Raw genomic sequence first — 13,308 nt, forward strand, 5'->3', positions numbered from 1 at the left:
AATAAAGGAAAGGAAATGCCACAACCCTGTTAAAGTTGTTCCACTGCAGCCTTCCTCAGCTTCAGAGTTGGAGGGTTGTAGTTATTTAATTTTTAAGTATCTTCACTCTGAGATAAGCAATCTTCTTCACAATGGATTTTAATATCCTCATGCTCAATTTTAAGACAAAGCAATATTAATATTAGGTGCACACCACAGGCCCTTGCTGCAAACTGCTTTTCTTAATAAGTTATGAAGTAGTTCAAGGCGGTACAGTTAAGGCTGTATTACTGAATGGTGCTGGTAAATACTACTGTATTTTTTGTCACATTGCAAACTTTGTTTTCAATTTTGTGAATGCTGCTATGGAATCAAATAGCAACAATGACAACATTATTAGATTGTTTTTAATCTATGATTTAGTAGCAATTGAGGTTCACCATTTTAACCCCTGGGCAGCAAGATCCAAGTTCCCTCATTTGCACATTAGCACCTGAGCATCAAGGAGTTGAGTAACCAGCACAAGAGATACTGCACTTCTGATTGTTGCATTTGGCAGAAGGAAAGGGAAAGGAAGTTGTGCTACATGTTGAAGGGATTGTAGGCAGCAGAAAGAAGACACCAGAAGACAAAATCACATGAAGTCTTCATAGTCTTGCACATACCCGCCATTATGACCACCCTAATCTGCCAGATCATCCTTTGTGGTGGCCTTTAATCCCCCTCCAGGAACCACACTTCTCTTCTTTCAGCTTTGCTTGGCTTTTCTTGCTTCTGTTTTTCACTGCAAAGCACAGTCAATGAATTGGTAATCTTTTTCAAGTCACCAACTTCCAACAAATTACACACATCTCGAACTAAGGCTTCCAAAAAACTGGCATAATGCAGTGAGTTTTCATATTGTGTAATTTTATGTTTCACTAACTTTACAAACTCTGTGAAATCATCTCTTGAAGATGGATTCATAAGATCTATTCCATAAACTGTATTATTAGCACCAAATTTTCTTTTGCTAATTCAGGGTCTGACTATTCCTGTAATTTCTTTAGCCGAAGTTTATCTGCTAACTGTTCTTCCGGCGTCAGCACGTTAGGCTCTTCAGGTCCCACTAACCTCTTTTTAATTTCTTCCGGCCTCTTCTGTCGCTGTTCTTTCTCTTTCATCTTCTCTACTATTTTTTATTTTCTTTTCTGAAATTTTTATTTCTGGTTTTACTTCTGCTTCCTCTTTTTTGTCGTCTTCATCATCATCCCAGTTATCCTTGGAGTTTAATTTCCAACTTGCTCCTTCCGCTGTGGGAGAGCAACCGCACGTGGGCGGGTGGAAGGCTACTGTCCCACGCGTCTCCAGCCGGCCTGCGGGCGCCTCCGCGAGAGTTCAGCCAGTCCACGCCACACTCTGGAGGGCTACCCACCCGCAGGGCTCTGTCCCACAAGGCCGGCAAATTAGCTGTTGGTTTTTCATAGATGGCTTTTATCAGATTGAGGTAGAGATGTCTATTCCAATTTTCTGCAGTTTTTTTTTTTAAATCATGAATGCATGTTGGATTTTGTTGAATGCCTTTTCTGCATCTACTGGAATGGTCATATTATATCCTTGGCTCTATTAATAAAGTATGTTAAATTTATTGATTTGTGTATGTTGAACCATCCCTACATCCCCAGGATGAATCCCACTTTGTCAGGATGTATGATCTTTGATAATCTTCTGCATTCTTATCAAGAATGTCAATATCTTATTAAGGCTTTTTGCATCTATGTTCATTAGTGAGACTGGCCTATATTTCTCTTTTTTGGTTGGGTCTTTCTCTGCTTTGGGGATCAAGGTGATGCTTGATTTCAGGAATGAATTCAGAAGTATTGCTTCCCTTTCCATTTCATTGAGTAGTTTAAACAGGAGTGGCAGTAGTTCCTCTGTAAATGTCTTGTAGAATTCAGCAGTGAGGCCATCAGGGCCTGGGCTTTTCTTAGTTAATAAGTTACTGATTGATATTGGGTTGTTTAGAAGTTTTAGGTCATCTTCATTCAACTTTGATAATTCACACATATCTGGAAATTATGTTTCAGTGTTGTTGATTGATATGGGGTTGTTTAGAATTTTTAGGTCTTCATTCAACCTTGGTAATTCATACTAACTAGGATTCTGTCCATTTCTTCTCTATTTTCCATCTTATCACTGTATAGGTTCTTGAAGTAGGTATTGACGATCCTCTGGGTTTCTACTGGGTCTGTTATAATTTCACCCCTTTCATTCCTAATTACATGGATTTGAGCCTTTTCTTTCCCTTTTTTAAAAATAAGGTTGGCTAAGGGTTTTTCAATTGTGTTTATCCTTTCAAAGAACTAACTTTTGGCTTCGTTGATTGTTTTTTTATCATTCTCTTAGTCTCCATTGCATTGATTTCTGCCCTGATCTTTATAATTTCCTCCCTTGTATGAGCTTTGGGTTTGTCTTGCTCTTCTTTTTCTAAAAGGTTGATGTTCAGCATCAGGTTGTTTAATTGCACTCTATTTCCCTAATATGCATCATCTGTGCTATGAATTTCCCTCATAAGAGTGCTTTCATTGTGTCCCATAGATTTCAATATGTTATGTTGTCATTGTCATTTAATTGTAGGAACTATCTGATTTCTTCTTTAATTTCCTCTGTGACCCATTGGTTATTCAGAAGTATGTTGTTCAATTTCCATGTTTATGAAATTTTTGAAGTTTCTTTTGCTATTGATCTCCAATTTCATCTGACTATGGTCTAATAATATACAGGGGATCACTTCTATTCCTTTGCACTTACTTAGACATATTCTATGAGTGAGTATGTGGTCTATTTTGGAGAATGACCATGTGCAGCTGAAAATAATGTATATTCTGATTTTGTGGGGTAGAACAGTCTGTAAACATTTGTTAAGTTCATTTGCTCAAGAGTTTCATTGAGTTCTACTATTTCATTATGATCTATCCATTTGTGACAGTGGAGTATTGAGGTCTCCTACTACTATTGTATTTGTACTTATATGATTTTTCACTTCTGTTAGTATTTGTTTTATATACTTGGGCACACTTATTTTTGGTGCATATATATTTATGATTGTCATCTCTTCCTCTTGGATTGTTCCCTTTACAAGATATAGTGTCCTTCTTTGTCTCTCTTAATCAGCATTGGTTTGAAATCCACTTCATCTGCAAAGAGAATAGCTACTCCTGCTTTTTGGGGGGTTCCTGTCACATGAAGTATTGTTTTCCACCCTTTAACTTTCAGTCCATGACTTTCTTTCTGAATTAAGTGTGTTTCTTGTATGCAGAATATTGTTGGATCTTGCTTCTTGACCCATTCTGCTATTCTGTTTCTTTTGACTGGTGAATTGAGACCATTAACATTGATAGTTTTAACTGATATGTACTGTCCTCTCCTTGTCATGACCTTTTCTTTTTATGGGATTCTCCCCCTTTGCATTTAATTTCTCATCTTGCCTGATAGATTCATTCTGCTGGGCTCCTGGGGTTGTGATCCTCACTGTCTTTTCCTAAGACATTGTTCAAAATTTTTTGGAGTGCTGCTTTAGTATTCATGAAGTTCTTAAGGTGCTCTTCATCATGAAAGTATCTATTTCTCCATCATTTTTGAAAGATAGTTTTGCAGGGTACATCAATCTGGGTTGGAGGTTGTTTTCCATTAGGGCTTGAAATACATCACTCCATGCTCTTCTTGCTTGCAGGTTTGTGTTGAGAAGTCTGCTGTGATTCTGATGGGCTTTCCTTTGTACATGATTTGTTTCTTTTCTCTTAACTGCTGGTAGAATTTTGTTCTTCTGTTGGGTTTCTGGAACCTTAACTATTATATCCCTATGTGTAATTTCTTTTTTGATCATGGCTAGTTGGAGTCCTATAAGCCTCACTTATCTGTATGTCAGGTTCTTTCCCCATATTTGGGAAGTCTTTTGCCATTACTTCTGTGAACAGATTTTTTTTTATGTTATCTGCACTCTCTCCTGTTTCTTTATTGACTCCAATCAGTCTTATGTTATTCTTCTTTGAATCTGCTAGCAGCTGCTGGATCATAGTACCTTACTATTTTTAAGAGATTTTTCTTTTTCTGGTCAATAATTGTAATCCTATCTTCTATATCTGAAATTCTGTCCTCCCATTGGCTTGTTCTGCTGTGTAAACTTTCACTGGAGTTTTAATGTCTTGAAAAGCTGTTTGCATCTGTTTTATGGATTCTGTTTGTTTCCTATGTTGGGATTCCATCATGTTTTCAGCTCCTATTTTTTTTTAAATCTGTGTCTGCTCTAGATTTATTAATCATGTCTTATACTATGGGCATAATCTCTGCTGTTATCTGAGTAAGTACTTCTGATTTCATTTTTTCCAGGTTCTCTCTCATTGCCAGTCCAGGGAGTCCAGATGGTTGAGTATCAGATTGTTCCATCTTGTTTCCCTTTGGGGTTGCCTTAGGTGATCTGGAAGTCTGGTTTTGAGACTTATTTCCATGCCTTCTCATTTCAACAGATGCAGCCTGCTGTGATTTTGTTGAGGAAACTTTTTGCTCACCTATTGGTCTTCAACTCTCAGCAGGCCACCAAGTTCCCTATACTATGCTGCTCCCCGGTACACCAGTTGCTGGGTTTAGAATGGTGGCCTTCTATATCCCTGAGCTGACCTGTTGTCTGGGCAGGATTCTGGCTGGGGCCTGTGCACATTTGTGATGGTATCTAGGTATGCCTCTTGCTGGGGCCCTTAGGTAGCTGTTGTCTGGGATGCCCTTGTCTGGGGCAATGTAACCCAGTTACTGTTGTCTATGGAGGCTTCTGGCTAGGGTCTTCAGGCACTTATCAGTGGTATCAGGAAAGCCCCTGGCTGTTGCTTGTGCATCTGTGTAGTTGTTTTCCAAGTGGACTTGGCTGTGGCCACTGGTACGGCAGGACACTGGATGAAGCTTGGTCCACACAGCTGATCCCCAGTGTGTGTGCACACTTACTGATGCTATGGTGGAACTCTGGAGGATGGTTTTGCACTGTGAAGCTCTTTTCTTGATCTTGGGAGCTATTTATGATCCCTGCCTCTTCCTCTCTGGAGCTGTTTCCTGTTCTGCCCCACCCCAACACAATATGCTTTGCTAACAGACCTTCCATCATGTTCCTGTCTTGTAGCCAGTCAGACATGGACCAAACCTGAAACCATGAGTCAAACTAAACCTCTCCTCTTTTAAAGTGTTAAGTATTGTGTTCCTGTGACTAGAAAGATGAGTAATAGAATGAATTAATTAAATAAGAGGATTTTTTGTTTGTTATTGGTGCAATTCATGTAAACTAGAAGGGGCAAAGGTAAGCAATTATATACCTTCAGTGGCCAGCCATGGTGAAGGTATTGCAGATGTCTATGATATTTCACATCATAATATTAAAATATTTCCTTTTCCCGTCTGGCTAGTGAAGTCAAGTGTCTTTGTATCTTTTTCACCACTTCAGCATTGTTCATTAGTTTTTATCCATTTTTGTTCTACTGCTGCACAAAGGATATTTGCCACATGCCACGTTCCTTTGATAGAGAGAACTTTTTTTAAAAAAAAGGAGATATAAGCCATTATGGGGTCAATCGCTGGCACTACTTTTAGTGCAATTGGCCTTTTCTCAACAAAATAAACCTTTTATTATTTTACTTCCATTCTGTGTCTCTGCATGAGTCACTTACCAATTCTTTCCACAACACCAGGAGGCTTAGTGATCATATCCTTTCACCTGGATAGAGATGTGTCTTCAATATGAACAACAACAACAAATTAAAGTCCTCCTTTCTCTTTCTTTCTTTCTTTCTTTCTTTCTTTCTTTCTTTCTTTCTTTCTTTCTTTTTCTTTCTTTCTTTCTTTCTTCCTTCCTTCCTTCTTTCCTTCCTTCCTTCCTTCTTTCCTTAATTCCTTCCTTACTTACTTTTTGTGTTTTTTGTGCTAAGAAATCAAACCCAGGACCTCAAGACCTCACACATGTTAGACAAACACCTTACCACTGAGCTACACCTCCAGCCCTTTTAATTTTTTATTGTGAGACCTTGTCTCACTATATGGCTCCTATACATTTCTTTTATTGTGGTGATTTACTCACTTTTTAAATGTTTTATAACTTACCAATTTACTCCTTTGTGATATGATATCTTTTACAATGTTCCAAAGGAAAAAGAAGTCCTAAGAAGTTAGTCTGTGATAACTTGCCATAAGTTAGCTCATTATTCTGTGTGAGTGATTTAGGAGAGCACCAAAACCAAGAGGATATTTCCTGGCCCTGTTCTGAGAGGTTTATTGAGAGCCACGGAGCAGTAATGATTATGTGATTTTTGTCCTTGCTCTTTTTTATGTGGTGTATTATATTTACTAATTTGTGCATGTTGAACAATCTGCATCCCTGGAATGAAGCTTACTTGATTATGATGCATGATGTTTTTGATGATTTGCTGCATTCTCTTTGCTAGTATCTTATTGAGGATTTTTTCAACTATGTACATTAAAGAGACTGACATGTACTTCTCATTTTCATTTGATTCCTTTTCTGATTTGGGAATCAGGATAATACTAGCTTCCAGGAATGACTTTGGGAATCTGGCTTCCCTTTCAGTTTCATTAGAATTTGAGGACTATTGGTGTTAGGGTTTCTCTAAAGTTCTTGCAGAATTTGGCAGTACCATCAGGATCTGGGATTTTCTTGGTAGTTTTTAATTACTTTTTAAATTTCATTAACTAATATTAGATTATTTGGAATTTTTATATCTTCTTGATTCCACAATATTCATTTTTCGGAGTTCTCCATTTTATTAGACTACAGGTTCTCAAAGTAATTGCCAATGATCTTCTATATTTTGGAAAAATCTATTGTGATTTTGCCTTTTTCATTTCTAGTTGCACTGATTTGTCCTTTTATGTTAAGATTGGTTGGGGCTTTCCAACTGTTTTATTCTTTTATTTGCTTATTTTTATTCTTTCAAAGTACCAAATGTTTGGTTCATTGATTTTTTTGTATTGTTTTTTATCCCAATTTCATTAATATTTTTATCTTTATAATTTTTTTCTTGTACTAGCTTTGGATTTGGATTATTCTCATGTTTTTAGGACATTGTGTGCATCATTAGGTTATTTACTTATGCTCACTCTGTTTTTCTGATATGGATATTCACAGCTGTGAATTTTCCTCTTATGACCATTTTCATTGTATTCCATTCAATCTGGTATATTGTAATAGCATTCATTTGATTTGAGAAACTATATAATTTCTTCCTTGGTTTCTTCTGTCACCCTTTGACTATTCAAGAGGATATTGTTTAATTCCCATGTGTTGAATAGTTTCTGTGGTTTCTTTTGCAATTGATTTCTTCTTTCATTGCACTATTGTCTGATAATATGCATGGGATAATTTTAATTCTTTTGCATTTGGTTAAGTGTGCTTTCTGGGATAGCATGTGATTCACTTTGGAGAATGTCCCATGTGTTACTGAGGAAAAAAAGTACATTCTGTTGTTGATAGAACATTCTGTAGATATCTACAAAGTCCAATTCTTTGAAGGTTTGACTCAACTCTTATATTTGTTTGTCAGTTTTTTTGTCTAGTTGATCTATTTATGATAATGGGTTATTTAAATCTCCAATTACAATTGTATTGGTGTTTATCTGATTTTTTAAATGTCCAGTAACATTAGTATTAGTTTTATGAAGTTGATAACCAGTGTTTGGTGTGTATGTGTTTATAATTGTTATCTCTCTCTCTCTCTCTCTCTCTCTGTTGAATTGTTCCCTTAATCAATGTGTAGTGACCGTTTCTCTTTTGATCAGTTTGGGCTTGAAATCCACTTTTTCTGAAATTAGAATAGCAAGTCCTGCTTTTTTCTGGGTTCCTTTTGCATGAAATACTGTTTTCCATCCTTTGATATTTAATCTGTGAATTTCTTTTTGAAATAAATATGTTTCTTGTATGCTGTGTATTGTTGGGTTTTGTTTCTTTATACATTCTACCATTCTGTATCTTTTGATTGGGAAATTAACGGGTCAACATTGAGTTATTACAGAAAGGTATTGACTTATTCCTGTCATTGTATTATTTTCTTATTGTTGGTTTCCTTATTTTTCCCCTTCTAATTAACTGCTCACACTACCAGATATATTCAGACTATTTGATTTATTGGCATTATTGGCTTTATTGTTTCTTTCCCGGATATCCTTGAAAATTTTTGTAATGCTAACTTGGTGTTCATGAATTTCTCGAGGTGCTTCTTGTTGTGGAAATAACATTTCTCCAACAAATTTGAAAGAAAGTTTCACAGGATTTATAAGGCAGTGCTTTAATTTGTTGTCTTTTAGGACTTGAAATACATCACTCCATACCCTTTGAGGTCTGTTTTGAGAGGTTTGCTGTAATTCTAATGGGTTTACCTTTATAAGTGATTCATGGCTTTTCTCTAACAGCTTTTAAGATTTTTGTCCCCGTGTTTAATTTCTGGTATTTTAACTTTAACATGACATAGAGAGGTTCTCTTTTGATTGTGGCTATTTGGGGATCTATATACATCACTGATCTGTATGTTTATTTCTTTCTCTATTTTTGAGGACATTCTGCTTTTATTTCTGTAAACCATTTTTTATGCTATTAGTGTTGTCTTCTGGTTTTCTCTTATTCCAATTAATCTTAGATTAGTCTTCTTTGTATCATCTATCAACTGTTGGGTCCATTTTTAATATTCTGGGGTTGTTTTTAAGGTATCTTTCAGTAGTTGGTCTTTGAAAGCATCCTTATCTTCTAATTCAGAAATGCTGTTTTCACATTGGTCACCTTTGCTGCCCTTACTTTCAATATAATTTTTAGTCTCCTGAATTTCTAATTGAATCCTTTTTGCAGACTCTTATTATTTGTTAAACTGGACATTCATCTTTTTATCATTTTATTTAGCTCAGCTAGCATTTTATTAGTGTCTTCTGAAACTTCTGTGATCACTTTGCTTATTACCATCATCTGTTTAGCTATATCTTCTGTGATGTCAAGGACCTGTGATTCTCTGAGTTATGATATATTTTTAAACCTCCTCCATTAGAGCCCTAATACAGTAGTATGGGTGTGTGGCTTTTGCTACTTTCCCCCTCAGTGCTCCCTGGAGTGCCTTTTGGGAAGATGGGAGCTCAGGGAGACATTTTGTTACCTTGTCTTCTCATGTCTTTGAATTGGTTTTTTTGTTGTTTGTTTAATTGGTTTGTGCTGAGGTTTGTGGGTAGTGGAAGGACTTTTTTGCTAATATGGTGATCTCTTTAGCCAATCTGTTTTACAATGAAGTGTTTTTGGCAGGTTTAGTCATAGTCTTTTGTTTCTCCCCCAATATCTGGCTAGCTCTGTTACATTGGGAAAGGAGAATGCATTCTGACCAATAGCTGTGGATAGAATAGATCAGATCAATAGTATCTGGGCAAGTGTGGATGGCACACGTGGACCTAGGAACTTACTATATTTCATTAATCATGCAATAAAGAAAAAAACATATTTTCACTGCCAATTCTTTAGGTCCCTTTTATCATGTTGTGTTAGGGATTAATGCAAATACAGAATTACTTTTAGAACCTTTTGTTATTTCATCTTATTGTATTTTCAAAATAACTACACACAAATAGAAATACATGTAGAATACATAAAGAACTAAAACAGCCAGCCCCCCAAAAAATATAAAGACCCAATTTAAAAATGATCATCTGAAATGAACAGACATTTCTCAGACAAAGGAGTAAAAGCAGCAAGTAAATATATGTAAAAATGTTCCACATCACTGGTCATTCGAGAGATGAAGATGAAAACAACAGTGAGATTCCACCTCCCCCCACAAAGAATGGCTGCTATCAAGAAATCAACGAATAACAAATGGTGGCAGGGTTGTGGGGAGAAAGGAACCCTTCTCCAATGTTGGTGGGAGTGCAGACTGATGCAATCACTAGGGAATCAATATGGAGATACCTCAAAGAGGTGGGACTAGAAATTCCATTTGACCCAGCCATCCTTCTGCTGGGTATCTTTCCAAAAGAATTAAAGGAATCATATTACAGTGATATATGTGCACCCATGTTTATAGCAGCACAGTTTGTAATAGCTAAAACTTGGAAACAGCCCATTTGCCCATCAGTTGGAGACTGGATATAGACGATGTGGTTTTTCTATAAAATGGAATACTACTCAGCCATAAAGAATGAGAAATTAAAGTCATTCATAGGAAAATAGATGCATATTGAGGATATATTCTTAAGTGAAATAAATAAGTCACACATGTGAAAATACTAAATAATTTCTCTAGTATGAAAAACTATACTTGTACATAAGATCCTAATGGTATAACTGACAATATGAAATAGGAAGAAAAGGGCTAAAGATGTAGGGGAAGTGAGAAGGGTAAGGGAAAGGAAATAAGGGAAAAGAAAAAAATGAGAAAATGAAAAAATGGAAATAAAGTATATGTAAATAGGGAAGGGAGGTAGGGGTGAAGGGAGGGGAGGGGTAAAAGGAAAAAATGAAAACCAAGACCTGTCATATAAAGATACAAGATCCCAATGATGAATGTAACTATACTGTATACCTAAAACATACCAATAAACTCAATGAGAAAAAAGAAAAAGAAATACAAAGAGAAAATTAAAAACAAACTTCCATAAAGAGTAGAGACTTAACAAGTTAGTAATAAGAGTTGGAACTCCTACTAATTTTTCTGATTTTTTCCTGGACAGCATGCTTCCTTCCCCAGGAGATCTCAGCAAGATTATACAAAAGAAATTTAGTTTTCCTCCACAACACTTATTTGGACTTGTACTCAGTTAATTAGCTCACGCTTCTCCTGTCCTGTGCCCCCATATTTTAGAAATTATGTGATTCTACGCCTTCCTGTTGGTGGTTCTCCAACTGCAAGCTGGGTGCATACCATGTCAAAACAATCTGATGGTTTGATGAAGCCAGTCAAGGCAGGAGTTGCTTCAGATACTTGATAATAATTTTATGTTATTCCCATCTATCCCCGGTGAATTTTAATTCCCTGCTGGGATAAAGAATTTTTAAATAATATCAAAAATGAAAGTGGGAAAATTATTTTATAGTGATTCATTGGTCAAGATGTAGGGGAGGAAAATGAGGTGGGGGAGGAGGGGGAGGAGGAAGAGGAGTTTCCATTTTGTGATAGTCTCCTGTGTTCCAGGTACTGCACTAAGCACATCATATACTTTGATCTTAATTAGAAACATTTTTATACATGTTTTTATCTTTTTATATAAATGAAGAAATTTGTGTTGATGAAGTAGCTAACTTTAGAGCTCTCGGCCTTGATCCTTACTTCTTGTTCTAAAGAGAACAATTAGGACTAAGAACCTTAGTATTTCTATCATATAGAAGGAGAACTGTAAGAAATAACTAATTTAGTATTTGCTTCTTAAACATATGTTGCAACATTTGTTTCTCCAGCCATATGCCCTGTGGGTGTAACTTAATATTTATTATCTGGTGTTCCAATATTACTTCTTCCCATATGACAGAAAATATTCCTAGATCTTACAGAAAATGCCCTGTTTACACCATACAAAGTTAACTTTACACCATACAAATCCAGTAGCAATCTACCTATATTTACGACATTGCTTTCTCTGTTTTCACAAGTAATTTCAACCTGTCTTTAAGACAACTGCTACTGGAAAAGTCTCCACCTTAAAGCTCCTTTAGTATCATTCTTTGCTGGGGACTTACACAACACATCCCAAAGCCATATAGTCTGCAGGTATAATGAGAAGGGAGATTCAGAGATCAGAGCAAAACAAGGGAACGTCAAGTGACAAGCTGTGTGCTGGCATGCACATGACAGACAAGAGTTTGAATCTCTTTTTGGCTCTTTACGACCTGTGTGACCTGAGATGTTTCAGTTGTTTAAAATGGAGATAAAAACAGTGTCTGTCTCACAGGAGAAGTGTGCAGGTTCAGAGAAATGGCCATCGTGCCCAGCACATAAAAAGAGTTGAGGAGATGCTAGTGGCAGTGACAGAAATCTTGGCCACTTCCTGAATACACAACTTCATCAAGTCACTCAACCTCTCCAACCTCAGATTCTTTTGTGCCTCTCCTCTGACCTATAATAAAGGAAATAGATTAGCCTATTCTTTAACTGTCTGTGAGTCAAAATCATTCTGTATATTTATAGCAGAGATAGTACTTACCAAATACAAGTGTGCTCTTTGGCACTCCTCAGCGTTTGTAGGAGACCAAATATTTATACTCTCAGAGTTGTTTTTGAGCCTAACATAACCACCTCCATGTTAACATCTGAGTCACCTCACTGGCACAGACGTGCCGATGACTGTACTAATGGCCTTGCTCATTTAATGACCTAATCTGTTACATAACAACTGTATCTCATCATGACTGTTACTGTACAATATGTTTCTCCTTTATCATTTTATGATTAGCCACTTCCTCTTACAATTTTGTGGTTTTTGCCTTTATATACTGCTTGTGCTTGCAAATAAACAAGACCTTGACAAGCCTCTGCTTGGTCTCCTTCTCTCTGCGCCTCTTTTGTCCCATTTCTAGGTATCTCCCCTTCTCGAGCTCTGCTAATTGCAAGCCCTGCTGGCCGGGGCAAGTGGCGCCCGAACGTGGGGCTCAAGACACGGGGTCTTCACCTGGTGGACGCTGCTCGGAAGATCGGCCGATCGACTCCAGGACCTCCGCCCAGTCGGCGAGTTGGCCCCGCATAGCAGTCCGCTCAGACTCACCCATCTGAGAAAGCGACCTGCGAGGTAAGTGAGCGGCGCAAAATATGGGACAACAATTAAATAAACATCAGTTGTTTGTTGAAGGTTTAACATCTTCCTTACAGATGCGGGGAGTTCGGGTTACAAAAAAGGATCTGATTAAGTTTTTCAAATTTGTAGAAGAGACTTGTCCTTGGTTTCCTCTTGAAGGGACCATTGACGAGAAACGTTGGAACAGAGTCAAAGATTGTTTTAATGATTACTATAGAGTCTTTGGACCTGAAAAGGTCCCAATACAGGCCTTTTCTTATTGGAATATGATTAATGAAATCTTACAATGGAGACATTTTCACCCTGATGTTAAAGATGCCATTTCTGAATCTGAGAAATTTTTGAAAGCCGAATTTAAAAAAGAGCAACTTCCTTCACCCCCTTCTGACCCCCCCTCTCCCTTCACATAATCCTTCTCCCTGTCCCTCAGTTATCATTCCAATAGAACCAGAGAATTCTCGTCCACTCCCCACTAGAGAGCCAAAATCTATCTACCCTGCCTTGACTGAATTTAATTCCCCTCCTGCTAATGAAAATGTTCACATT

At 37.0% G+C, this 13,308-nt stretch overlaps 1 pseudogene; it reads right to left on the minus strand.

Moving 5' to 3' along the window:
- Positions 1-613: 613 nt before the first annotated feature.
- Positions 614-11,953, minus strand: LOC104847892 (annotated as a pseudogene).
- Positions 11,954-13,308: the final 1,355 nt, after the last annotated feature.

This window comes from Fukomys damarensis, unplaced genomic scaffold, assembly GCF_012274545.1.
Source record: "Fukomys damarensis isolate Sample0158 unplaced genomic scaffold, DMR_v1.0_HiC HiC_scaffold_4, whole genome shotgun sequence".
Taxonomy (NCBI): domain Eukaryota; kingdom Metazoa; phylum Chordata; class Mammalia; order Rodentia; family Bathyergidae; genus Fukomys; species Fukomys damarensis.